We start from the raw sequence: 13,618 nt of genomic DNA on the forward strand, positions 1-13,618 counted from the left end.
GCTCCCTAAGCCTGCTGAGTGTGAAATAAATGCAAGAAAAACACCTCCAAAGCAGACAATTAAACACATTAAGAAATGCTCCTGGTACAATCAAATATATTATTTTTAATTTCTTTCTCGGGAAACCCAACTCCGCTTACAAGAAAAACCTGTAAAACTTCATTTAAGAAGTTGATGCATATGCAGATCTTACACTGGAATTCTATCATTTTGCACTTGAAATACTAGAAAACAGTGGCTTTTCTAGCTTCATCCAGAATATAAATCCTAAGAGTGATGTTTTTCTTGAGGTCTAGTCTTTCAAATCCATACACTCAGACTTTGTCCTTTATGTTTTTCCCTCACTCCTCAATATTTTGCTTTATTTTATCTTCATTTTCAATCAAAGACTCAAGTTATATATTTTCCCCCCTTCTGGGGGGAATGAATACTAGGCTAAAATATGTAGGTCCTTTTTCATCAGAATAGCTTGCATAATTTGTTCCTTCACCTTTTTATCACAGCAATATCACCTCTACACGTTGTGTTATTACTACTAGATGATAAAGAACTCCAAACAGTATTTTTCAGAACTAGTTGTGCCTAACATAACATGGCACTCATATCACCTTATCCAAAAAAACCATAAATAGGTATGCTTTTATCTGTCCTCAGTCATTCACCCATCTCGGACTTTTCTTATCTTATACGGTAAATTCTTCCAATTACTATGGGCAGCTGCAGATAATTTTTGGCTTGGATAGAAATACTGTCCCATAATTTATGTCATCTTTCACCTATAATTTACTATCTAGTATATACAAAGTAAAAAAACATATAGGGAAACTCATCAAAGATGATTACAAACAAAAGTAGATTTAAAATAACTTGAAAGAGTTTACAATTGATAACATACCCATCTGTATAGAAAATAGTCACAGAAAGTCAAGGAATCACATGCAAGAAAGCCAAAGAGTTGAGGAATTGTGGAAGCCCAAAAATAATTCTAGTTCCAGAAAGTACCAGGTACCAAAATATTTGGTTTTGCAGTCTCTGCTTTGAAACATCTTGTCAAGAACTCACAACTACTCAGTGAAACCAGGACTTAAGTCTTACTGACCTGTCCATTAGGCTCACAAGAGGATGAGTTAATGCACAGCACATACGAAAATGTTTTTCTTTACCTACCTGTTGATAATACTATATAGGAAATTCCACTATAGAGTTTCCTCCTTTCCACTAAAGCTCAAAAACATCACCACTTTTCCAAGCTAAATGAAATTCTGCACCTCAGGATGCCAGTTTGTAAAGTATGCTGAAATAAAAGGAAGGATTTATTCCAATGATATAAGGCTTAAATTTTTAGAAAGAAATAACCAAAGTAAACTAAAATCTTATCAAACAAATTTTAATCAAGTTGCCATTCTGCAGAGGTTTGAAATCCAATGTTATCTAAAATTTTAAAGCAACTTTATTGCCCTAGTGCTTACAATTAATATCTCCATTCTTATTGCTGCACTGGGCATTCAGCAGGATTTGACTTGGTCATAGTAGAGAAGGAAATAAGGCTGTTCAGAATTAAATGTGTGGTAGGAACAAAACCAGCAAAGCAACAGCTGGTTAGGGTGCTGGAAGGCTTAGCAGGAGAATCTGTTTATTTAAAGTCATAGGGGAGGTGACAATACTGAGGGGAACAAAACAAAAAGTGCCAGTATGCCATTCACAAGGGCAATAGAAATGCAACAGAGATATCAGATAGTAGTGACTGGCAACCAAGGTGGAAGTCAGGCAGGTTCATGGCTAGGCTTCGCGAACGAAGATTTGGGAAGGGCTCTACCCACATTTCCTACAAGCGCACTGGTGGCTAAAAAGGCCAATACAAGATAGACATGTCCGGTTGCAAAAGGCACAGCAGAAAGACTCCTTAGGTAGTATCAGCAAGACACGATTCTTTCTGCGTTGTCTTTTCTCCTTGAGAGTGATCCTGCGTGCGTTCTCAAAGGCATCAGCAGCGTTAGAGATGGTGTGTCTCCAGACCTCCCGATTGGAGGCCAGAGTAGACCAGTTATGGTGATCAATATGGCCAAGGCTGAGATGTTGTTTCAGGGAGTCCTTGTATCTTCTCTTCGGGGCTCCTCTCTCATGGTAGCCAGTGGCAAGTTCACCATAAAGCAAGATCTTAGGGAGGTGGTAGTCCTTCATCCTTGAGATGTGTCCTGTCCAACGCAGCTGAGAGAAGTCAGGCAGGTAGGCTAGTAAATAATAAGACAGGATAAAAATTGACATGTCACAAGGAAAATTTATGAAGAAATTATTCCACTTGGATAGAAACATATATGATATTATGAATTGGCAAGATAAGATTTTAATTAAATTATAGGTGGTTGACTCAAGTTGCTTCTTATTACACTATATAACACTGTATAAAAAACAAAAATTTTTTTCCTGATGTATATCTGTGCAAACAAATATGCTGCTACAACAGCATGGAAAATTTACACCATGTTTCCCTTTATTCTTTAAGAGACTGTAAATTTCCTTTAATAGATTGTATGCATGAAAAAGCATTTAGGTAGAAGCAGAAGAAATTAATTTCAGATAGATAGAGAAGGAATTAAACTACTGTTACTTGACTTTTCTCATCTCTACAATACCGACCACTTACTATCCCCATGCTCCATGGAGGGTGAGTAACATAGAAAAGGCAAAACAGGCTGCATGTAACTACAGAGAAAATGCCAGAGATTGAATTTAAAGATAGGACTGTTTTGGCTCCTTGCCCAGTTTTTAAAACCTGGATTGTCTTGCCATCAGCAGATACATTTCCCTACTGCGCAAAGTGAAAGCTCGTGGGTTTTGCTACATTAGCAACTTAATCTCCTCAACCTCTCACTTGTGGCCTGAACTCTGTTAATTAATATTCAAGAGGACCAAAGTGGCTGCTGCTTGGGGTCGCTGGGCAGCCCCACACCAAATTCTGGTGCTCTGAAGAGGAACCTTCGGTCAGGTAATCTGCTCATTAGGGAGTCTGAAGGCTCTGTGTGTGCTGTCAGATCATGGGTCATGGCTTTTCACATCATTTCTCTGAACTGGTGCAAGAAAACTTAGGAAGCAAACTGCTGATGGGTTCTGCTGCTCTCAGGAGGGAGGAAGGAGGTACTATGTTTTGTGTTAGAGCTGCATGCTTACACCCCACAGGGAGAACTTCTGTCCCTGCCAATTACTTCACTCTTAATGGTGTTTCAACTGGTTAGGACCTGACATTTTTCACCCCCTCTACACAGGAAAAACAAGATCTTCCTAAAACCAGCTCTCTGTGTGTTTACACAGCAGGGAGGCTGTGTGTGCCAAAATAAATATGATTATTACCCTTGCCATTGTGAAAGAAATTACTCAAAAGAGAGATCAATAGAAATTTGTTACAAATGCATGATAGGGTGATTTTTAAATCAGGATAAGGATTTATAGAGAGCTAAAGCAGTTAAAAAACCAAATATATAATGAGAAATATTAAATTACCTTTATTATGTGGAAGGAAGGTTTGACATTAAGGATTTTCTTTAAATATTTGTGAGCTGTGTAGTGGCTAACATTAAAATACCAAAATGACAGCTAAAGTTTTATAATAGCACATCAGCAAGCAGAGGCAGTGTATAAGTATGATTCCTAGGATGTTTGAGGATATTTAGAGGCTGATTGAGGTAGTAACATAGCTTTAATCAATGTACTCAGCAAGACATTCTGCTATCCAAAAATTGTGAGTAGTAACAAAATTTATACCCAGACTAGTACAAAACAGGGCTTGCCCTCCTGTCTGGTTAGGAGATGGCTGTGGTTTAGCTTCCAGTCACTTACCTCTTTCAAATAATATTGGTAATATTGTACCTACTTTGCTTATCAAATGATAACTTTCTGCTTGGTGACCTCATGTGTCGAGCATTAAGACAAAGTGAATATATTGTCCTGCAGAAATTGCAAAAATCAACTTCCCTTCTCCTTTCTCACGTTCTACATGTAAGGAATTATCAGTCTCATAGCATATAACAACTTAAAATAGTATTTTACAGAAACTTGATTAAAATGACATGAGTTGGAAGGAGAGGGAAGAGGAGAGCAAAATGACTTTGCAATTGCAAAAGGAAAACTCATTAACCTTGGTGGGTTTTTTAGGAAGTTGTTTTTTAATGCACCCAGACACTTCTTTTGATGTCCAGTGCATCCAGCAGCTCTGTTTCCCTGGTCTCTACAACTGACAACTACCTGGAGAGAGTAAGAGCTCCCATCACACAATCTGAGTTTTGTGTCTGAAAACAACAAGTGAGAGGACGCAAGAAGGGAAAGAAGATAAGAAAAGAGAGGAATGTGGAGAGGAAACTTTCTAGACAAACATCTCATCTAATATGAAGTTAAGACATGCCTGGGCCTTGAATCCAGAAAAGGAACCTGAGAAATTATCCAGTATTGAGTAATCCAGATTATTAAGGGATTTTTGATTGAACATCAAATCCTTATCTGAAACTCTCCAGTGACATTCACCATATTAAGACTTCAACACTTAAAAAAATTCTTATGCATTTAAATTTTCTTCCATAACTTTTCATTAGTCAAGGATTGCATCAAATAAAACATTTTCAGTACTGATGACAGTACACAGTGACAAAAGTGATGCCTAGGGAGGGATGGGGCAGGAAGCAGAGCATGGCATCTGCAAAGAGATTAAGACAGATCTGTAAACTCCCCACCTGCCAGTTTAACCACTGCTTTGGGAAGCACCACCTCTTTCCACCCTCCAAGACATTGTTGCATTCTTGGCTCAGGAAAGGGTTACAAATTCAGGTGACATGCCCAAGCCCTTTGGAAGGGTGGGGGATCGCTGTCTGAAGGGAAAGGGAAAGCAAGAGGAAAAGGTAAAGGCCATGAAGGTGACACTGCAAGTTGCTATCAGCAGGAGCAGCACCAGGCTACCTTCAGGAAAAGCAGCAGCTGTGCCTGAGTCTGTCCTCATCCTTCCCTATTTCTCCCACTAAGAATGGGGAATTCTTAAAAGGTAATTATCATGTGACAAAAAAAAAGCTACTCTGCAGAGCTTCCATTATTTTTATTTTTTCACATTTTCTCACTGTTTTTCTTGGCCAGCAGCTTAGTTTTGTGTGCATTTGCTCCACCAAACCACTTCATTCATTTTGAACTATATTGGAAAGCTCTCACTCTTCAGAGAAGTTAGATAGAAACAAGGACCAGTCCTATGCACTTGATGAAAGACAAGATTTTCCACTCTAACCATTGCCTTGTTCCTTTTTAAACCACACATTTCTTTCTCTATCATTTTCCCTTTCCAATAAGTACTACTGTCTCTAGTCACCACGAAGAAACAGCAGTGACACTGTAGACTGCTGCGGAGGTACCATGGGAACTTGGATAAATCAACACACTGATACTTTTTCTTGTTTTTTGTGCACAGAAGAAAAAGCTTTCCACAAGGTATTTCTGGTCTCAATTAAAAAAAAAAATTAAAAAACAAGCATCAACAACAAAACCCAGCAGTGCAGTCTAGCTAAATTATTTGCCTATCTTATTTAGGTTAAACTGGTTTAACAATTTCAGCCAAAACTTACAAATTGTGAGGCTCTAAACTTTAAATTTTGCTTTGAGGGAAATGAAACATACCTCAAATATTCAGAAATAATGGATAATTATCTTTTTAATTCACAAACCATAGTGATAATAATTAGAAAAAATTCCTGAAGATGTAATGAAGCTGATATACACAGAGATATAATCCCTGGTTCAAGAAAATCCTGAACTGCAGAGCTCTAGAAAATGGGGAGAATACTAGGGAAAATAATTTTTCTCTGTTGTCATAAACTTCTTCTTCGGGCCAGCTTTGGAGTCAGGATACCAGGCTGGGTGGATCTCTGCTCTGATCAAGTACAACTGCTCTTATCTTCCTAAAACACATCAAATGTGATAAGGTCTGACAGTACCAAAATTCACATGGGCTGTACCTCATGATTAACTAAATGTTGAGTCCTACTGGCCAATCCTGGTTTTGATTGTTATATCATTGGTGCTACAGCTAGCTTTTCTACATATGTTTTGGTTGCTGGTACAATAAAGCTTTATGAAAAGCAGCATAAAGTGGGAGGGAATGCCAATCACAGCAGCAGGGAGACCAATCACATGGTGATTTACACTCTCTGGGAGACCTGGCACAAAACATGAGGCTCCAAGCCTCTATTTACTAAACTTAGGCTCTGCCTCACATTACAGAGGGTCACAACTCCACTGGGGAGCCTTGTGTACACATAGCCTTGCTATTTCAAACAAGCTGAAAGTTTGGTTTGCCCATAGTTCTGCCACCTTCTGTAAATAAATATCTTATGACCTGGCAGTCTGGAGCTTCCAACTTACTTGTCATAAAGCAGACATTTATATCTGCCATGAATGCTCTTACTCCCCATACAGAACTGTCATGCATGTGTCCTGCATGTATGTATGACTACACACTTCTTGTGGCTGGTAGAATCTTAATAATGCGACAGAAAGATGGAAAACAATGAGCTTTTTCATCTTTCTAAAGCAGCAGCTTTTTAATGCACACACCCAGGCTTCACATAAAATTGAAACTTAGTAGAAATCTCCACCCTTCCTCCTGCTTCCCCTTTCTTTTCAGCAACACTTAGAAGAGTTTTAACTTTTTTTATCTCTCTGAGTTACTGAAAAAAACCCCAAAATATTTCTATCAGAGTAATTAAGTTGCATACTTCATTTTCAGAATTAAATCTTTAGTTTTGATAATAAAGAAGCTACTGAACTTACATCTGCTTCTGGAAGGCTAGCCAAATTCTGAGGAAATTGCAGTAGACATTAAAAAGTTCAGATGTTCCAAAAAAGTGCAAGTAATAAAAGTACAGGGAACGATGCTTTTAAACTTTCATAGATAATGTGAAAAAATATTTGTTTTGCAAAAATGTTAAAAAAAAAGAAAAAGCCTTTTTAATAAGAAATGTATCTTTCGTCTTTCACTATCACTGAAGCCCTTAGGCCAGTGTAAACACAAAGGATGCATGATTTCCTGCATCTTACAAGAAAGGTGAGGAAAAAAGCCTGTCAAAACTTAGAATTCTTTCTGTGTTGCTAAGCACCAGCTTTGGCATTATATTCAGGTTTAATGGGAAACTAGAAATTACTGGATTCTCTTTTTTATCTCATGCCACCGTTTCTATCAGCCATACTGTTACACTAGGACATCTACTTTTCCATCTGAAGATGCCCAGCTCACTGGATTACAGTCTGCTTTGCTACAACACACTAAAAGGTTCATACCACATTATGCCATGGCTCCAACAGGGGAGCTACAGTAAGATGAGTGTAAGATACCTTTACAAATATATGCTATAAGTGTGTTAAATAACAAGTTAATGGTAAATTTCATTTTAAGAGTTATTATTTCTCATTATACCGTTACGCATGCTCTCTAGTTTCAGTGTACAGTTTAGTCCTATGCCCAGCCCCATCTTGACCTCAAAGGCTTTCTTGACAATGTGAGCAAGAATTCATACCCAACACTTGCTTTTCTGTCCATATGCTTCACGGGCTTATCCTGGATGCATCATGCAAGCCTCTGTAGACAAATAGTTTTGCCTCGTATGTGCATACAGACATTAGATGTTCCTGAAAAAGAATAACCATATGCACGTATGTGTAGCCACTACCACAAGCATTTGCATGTACATAGAAAAGTTGCACATGCAACTGCATGTCAACTTATTTGACATCAGTAGCCTAATGCACTTCAACCTCTAACAAGTTGATGTTCTGATATTGTTAGCCTTACTCCTGTCCTGACATTTTTGACAGCACCAACAAAAGTCACTTTGACACTGCACTCATACTCACTCCCCCTACCCTACATCCCAATGCCCCTGCCCTCCATTTACAATGGATATTATGTTCTCAGGTTTAGTCCATGTGCATTCAAACTAGACTCAGGGTATAGAGATGCATGTGGCTCACAGTAGCTTTCAATGGCAGAGTGAAGAAATACAATGAAATCCAGGCAAACAGTTTAGGCTGATTTAATCTCAGCTACTTGTTTCTGAAGCTAGGCAGACCCTGGCCTACCTCAAGTGCCTGTAGAGCCAACAGGCATTAAGGCAATTCACTTTTTAATTAGACAATTAATTCCTCTTGGTTTTACTGTTTTTAAGTCACCCAATAGACACTGATCCTTTCTGAATACAGTTCCTATTCTTCTCCACATCTAGGCAGCACAGTGGGGTCATGTCTGCATTCAGCATCTAGCTGCCAAGACAGACTAACCTCTCACACATCTTCAACCTATCCCTGGTTGGAGCCCCAGCCTGAGCACCCACATCTACTACAATTCCTGAAGTTATGAATACAGTTTGCTGCCTTCTCTAAGATGTTTTAATGTATCCAGTACTATTCATCCTCTGAAATGGTGCTACTGAGAGTAGGCCCTGATGCCCTTCAGAAGGTGCAGCCAGCAGAAGGGCAGGCTTGAAGTCTGGGCTCTTCAAATGAGGGATCAAACCATATCAGAAATCTAATGATCTTAGCAAAGAGATCTGACAGGCCATTTAGGAATGTCAATAAAATGTCCAGGGAAGCAAACATTATTTTCGTTGATTTCATTAATCTTGGCCCAATTTTTTTTCTGAGCCAGCACAATTCAGAATGGTAAGTACTTTATCCATATGACAGTATAATAAGAAAATTGCCACTCAGGCTTAGAAAATGAGCCTTTTCCGTTTTTTGACATTCATTTATTCAGGGGAAATCATGCAATATCTGAAATTATGTAGGCCTTATCTTGAAAAAAAATCTTATTGAATCATAGAAGCTGTCAATACAGTTTTAACCTTTGAAGAAACACTTTCTTTTCAAAAGGAGTCACATTGCCTTTTGCAAGGATAATTCTTGTAGTGACCCATAAAAGTATTCTGAAGAGTTCTTTCTTATTACAATATCTAATGTTCTCTAAAGTTGTTTCACTCTTTCCTATAGTAACTCAAATAATTGGCTCAAAGAACAGCATTTCACAAATGTGCTATGACAGCAAACAATCAGTGATACAATGTGCAAGTTATCACCTACTTTTACCAGATCAAAACCTGACAAACTATTCCTATCTGATAGCATAATAGCAGATAACTCCTTTGAACAATTCTAGCATATAGATACTTTGTTTTGCCTCCTTGCATTATATAATATATGTAACCTTTTATTTTAATTAAGTTACTTAAAGAAGAAAACAATGCCTAGACATAAAAGGTAATTCAAAATCAGAAAATGCATATGATGTTTACACCAGCAATATATACTTACGACTGCCTCAACTAAAGATGAGAATGGGCTATCTTGTCTATTTTTCTGCTATTACAGTTTTGCTTATCATTAACTACTTGTCCTGTTTAATTCAAGCTATGCAAGGTACTTCACTTGGAGCAATCTGTAACCTTCAGAAATTATTGTTGGGAATTACTTGCAGACATTTATTGTTGGTTTACTTTTGCTCAGATTTAGCCTATTATTTCTATTTAAGCTTCTCCCTCTATTATGTTGTTGTTGTCAACTATTGAGTATAGCTACAGCTACGCAGACAGTCATCTGTCATAGAGATTTGAGCAAGCAAAAAGTAATTCAAACCAGTGAGAACTTCTTATATGGTTTAACAGCCTGTATAAGTTGCCTCAGAATACTAGAGTGGATTGATTTATACATCATGAACACGATATCTGATGAAGAAGTCCTGGTTTTGTTCACAAACCATTTGCAAGTGGTTGTGATTATTGTAGATCTATCTGTGAGTTCTCTGACAAATTCCAACCTACTGGTCAGCCAGAAAACTATTTACTGTTACTTATTGTGGTTGGTGGCTTGCATCTCACATCATTTATACCCTGGGAGAAATAACAATGCAGAGCATGTCAGGCAACAGTCAACAGAAAACATTCCTCATGTACAAATTCATAAATGAAAACTCACTCAGGTGAAAACAAATGAAGTTTCTCACAAGTAAACTTCTGGTGATGCCAACACCCATCCATGGGGACACACAACCAGCAACAGACTGTGCTTTGTCAATCTGTTGACGAAATGTTCTCAAGACATTTTCACTATGCAGAAACGCAGAAGACTCTCAAAATTCTTCACATCCTTTATTATAACGTAAAATAATACAAAGTTATTCTTTATTTCTGTGAGGAAAACAATGAAAAGGGCATATTTTAGCACACAAAAAGAAAAGTATCAACAAACAGCATAGAATTTATGAGGAAAACATTTGAATAGAGTGGATGCAGGTCATCAAGCCACAAAAACCAATACTCTGAAATGAGGCTGATCATACAGAAGGACGGCATCAATGCAAACAGAATAATTTCCAAAAGCAATTGCATGACTTAGAAGTTGTCTTGGTAAACTAGAGGCCTAACTCTAAAATCAGAGCTATGATTCTATAACACAAATAATCCATGCTAGCTATAAAATCGACCTGGTACTGCTATGACAGTGAACTAAGTGCTTGTGAGCTGTAGACACCACAAGGGTCTTGCTGTGCTTAATGAGGCAGCCAGTTTTTATATCCCTCCCTGTTTCTCCACACATGGGTATACCAGCTTGTGCTATCACTCCATTCCAACTGCAGGAGTCAATACACCTGCCTGCATTTTTATGGGCTTTATACCAGTAAAATTTTTTTCCTTCAGTTTTTTTTTCCCTACTAAAAAAAGTCAAACCAAAGAGATGAAGCCCTTGCTCAGAGAATTGGGGATTATACAAAGTTTAATGCGAATGTAAAAATATTTCCATGGTCTCTGTCAATTCTAATAATCTCCTGTATTTTTACACAAGTAAACTTTTAATTTGCAATGATGGCCTGGAAGGTTCTTGTTCTACAGTCTAGTAAAGGAAGATTCAACATTGTGCTGAAGAAATGAAAAGAAGACATTGAGCAGCTATTCACCAGTCATCACATCAGCTCTTCGGGAAGTCTGTCCCTCTCCTTAACTACAGGTCTTCCTCTGCAGATATATCTAGCAACCGACATCAGAAATACATTGTAAGTGCTCGTAGGCACCAGATTAAACAGGAAGAAGCCCTCCTTCAGAGTTATGACTGAGTTGTCAGTACAAGTCTACATTACAATCTAATTGTCTTCTGTGACCTCCGTATGTATTAAACACTGCTACTCTTTACCTTCTTTGCCGGCTCAGAAGGAGATTGTGATGCAGCAATCTGATGATTTTGAGCACCATAAGTTGTGTGAGACGTACTTCTCAGAGCCAGCACGTACCAATTCAGCTATTCACTTGATTCACTCACACCTAGAAGATAAACAGGTATCTGAAAGCCACACCATGCAGGTAAGCAGAAAGGACATTTCTACGTAATTTTGAAAACAGGCTTGTGACATTGAGGGCTCTGTTCAGAAAAGGTGGAACTTGGGGCTTCTTGTGTAACAGACAAAATACAGTACAACAGTTCAGGAACTAGTTTCAGGAACAATTCATCTTAAATTTAGACCTTGAACTACTGATTGTTACTGAGCTAAGCATGAGCCACAAATTATTGGTGAGTCTATTAGGACCAAACTGAGTGAGTGCTTTAAACATTTTTAAAGTATATCTGAACAACTTAGGTCATGTTTCAGCTCCACACCTTATACAAATATGTTCAAAGCACTCAGCCAGCAAGTCCTAGGAAATTAGAGAGTGTTTAAGCAAACAGTGGATTTACTGAAAGTGAATTGCTTACCATGGAAGTGCCTGATGCTCTGCTTGTCTGTCCTCCCGCCTTCCTATGCTGCTTTCCTTAGGACTGCTAATTCTAGCTGTTCTGTGGCTCTCTTTCTCCTTTCTCTAAAACTTATCCCTCTGGATTTAATTCTGTCCACCCTTTTTTCTCTGACCTTCCCTCCTCATCATGAATCTTTTTCTTCAGTTCTCTGCCCAACTCCCCACATTTTGATCCTCCTGTAAGACCAGGTCAGCCCTGCTGTCCATGTCCACCAGGACTCGGCATACATTTTGCAATTGCTGGCTGTTCAGTACATGTACAACCAATCACTGCAGTTGGTCCTGTGAGAAGCTGAGACGATGCCAAGCCAGGCACAATTGACACCTTGCTGACTATTGACTCGTGAGGCACCACAAGCTTCCTAATCCACAGCCCTGTTGAGCTCAAAAACAGCACAGCTGAGTCTGAGAACATTGATCTCACCTCCAGCTGTGGCCAATACCAGTTGCTTCAGAGACACAAAATACCCTGTATGGACACTCAGATGGACAAAACCTACAGCTAAAAGCAGATTACACGACTCTTCTGAAAACAAGGTCTCAAAGTTCACCCTGCCTTGAAATATATTTCAGCAATATCAGATTTGGAAAGAGACCCTTCCTTGCAGAGAAAATAAAAGAGTAAAGCTTCACAACACTGTTATCAGAGACATATTTATGAAGACAAGGATTTTGTCCGTTTCATTGAGTGATGACTTACACTGGATTTTCATTTAAGCTACAAATTTATGCTCCCTGTAACATCAATTACTGGGTATGCTTCTAGAACAGTTTTTCTACCGTATTGTTTGTTTCCTTTCTAAAGTAAAAAAGCTAATATCTCTCACTTATTTTAGAGGTCTAAGCCACAAGAATAAAAAGCAGTCTTCTCTCATAAAGCTTATCTCCTACCTTTTATCACCTCCTTACCTTCTAAAATTCCTACTTATAAAAATGAGGCTACCAGAGCCACCAGAGCCAAACACAGTATGACCAGCAATGAAAGATAATGCATCACTTGTATTCTCTGTACTACTCTTTTCATGAAACCACGTTCTATTTTTGGCCACTTCTGATTTGTCCTCAGAGACATCCAGGACAAAGAGTTGATCACAATTTGTCATGTTGAAAATTAATCTTTTCATCTTCATTTGTCTTTAATTTGTGATCCACAATGGCACTTCAGTGAGTAGCTTTTTTACAACTTTATAAGACACTATGTCAAAGGTCTTTGAAAGTCCAAATGAGTCCTATATACTAACCTCCAAGGCTGAAGAGGAGTTAAATCTCAGCATTGTAAAAACTGAAGGCAGTTCCTTAAGAATCTAATTTTCATTAGAAAATTTCAGGTAATGCTTCAAATAATAGTTTAAAAATACAAAAAAAATAAAATTGTATTTTCAACTCCATTGCCATACATTAAAGCCCTAAAGGTAACTGAGTGATATCAGGATGAACTGATACCAATAGAGTACACTTGTACATTTTTCTTTATTAACATTTCTAGCATACTGTTGACTTCACACACAATCACTGTCAGAAAAGTGTTCTTTGCTTCTTCAGAAAAGTGTTCTTTGCTTCTTCATCTAAAATAACAGAAAACACCACTCCTAATTTTTTCCAGAAAAGGTTACTTTCTGTATAGAACACCAGTTATCAACTCTGCTAGCTGCCACAGATCAGATAAAGGAAGAATTAGTACTTTAGGCATACCAGAACTCTTGTATCACTAGTGGTTGTCTTTATCTCTGCTCTTATTTTTCAGCAATATTGTAGATTTTACAGCAGAATTCTTCTTTTCGTATCTCAGATTCATGGTCCTTATTAAATGTTAAAAT

General features: G+C 38.0%; 1 long non-coding RNA gene across 1 annotated transcript; it reads right to left on the minus strand.

Moving 5' to 3' along the window:
• Positions 1-1,404: 1,404 nt before the first annotated feature.
• On the minus strand, positions 1,405-12,279 carry LOC127473095 (uncharacterized). Its single transcript, XR_007905275.1, has 3 exons — positions 11,761-12,279; positions 11,203-11,330; positions 1,405-2,231 (listed from the first exon to the last, which is right to left on the minus strand). It is a non-coding gene; the product is annotated as an uncharacterized LOC127473095 (long non-coding RNA).
• Positions 12,280-13,618: the final 1,339 nt, after the last annotated feature.

This window comes from Manacus candei, unplaced genomic scaffold (genome assembly GCF_025592945.1).
Source record: "Manacus candei isolate 608988 ecotype Guabito, Panama unplaced genomic scaffold, ASM2559294v1 h1tg000034l, whole genome shotgun sequence".
Taxonomy (NCBI): Eukaryota; Metazoa; Chordata; class Aves; order Passeriformes; family Pipridae; genus Manacus; species Manacus candei.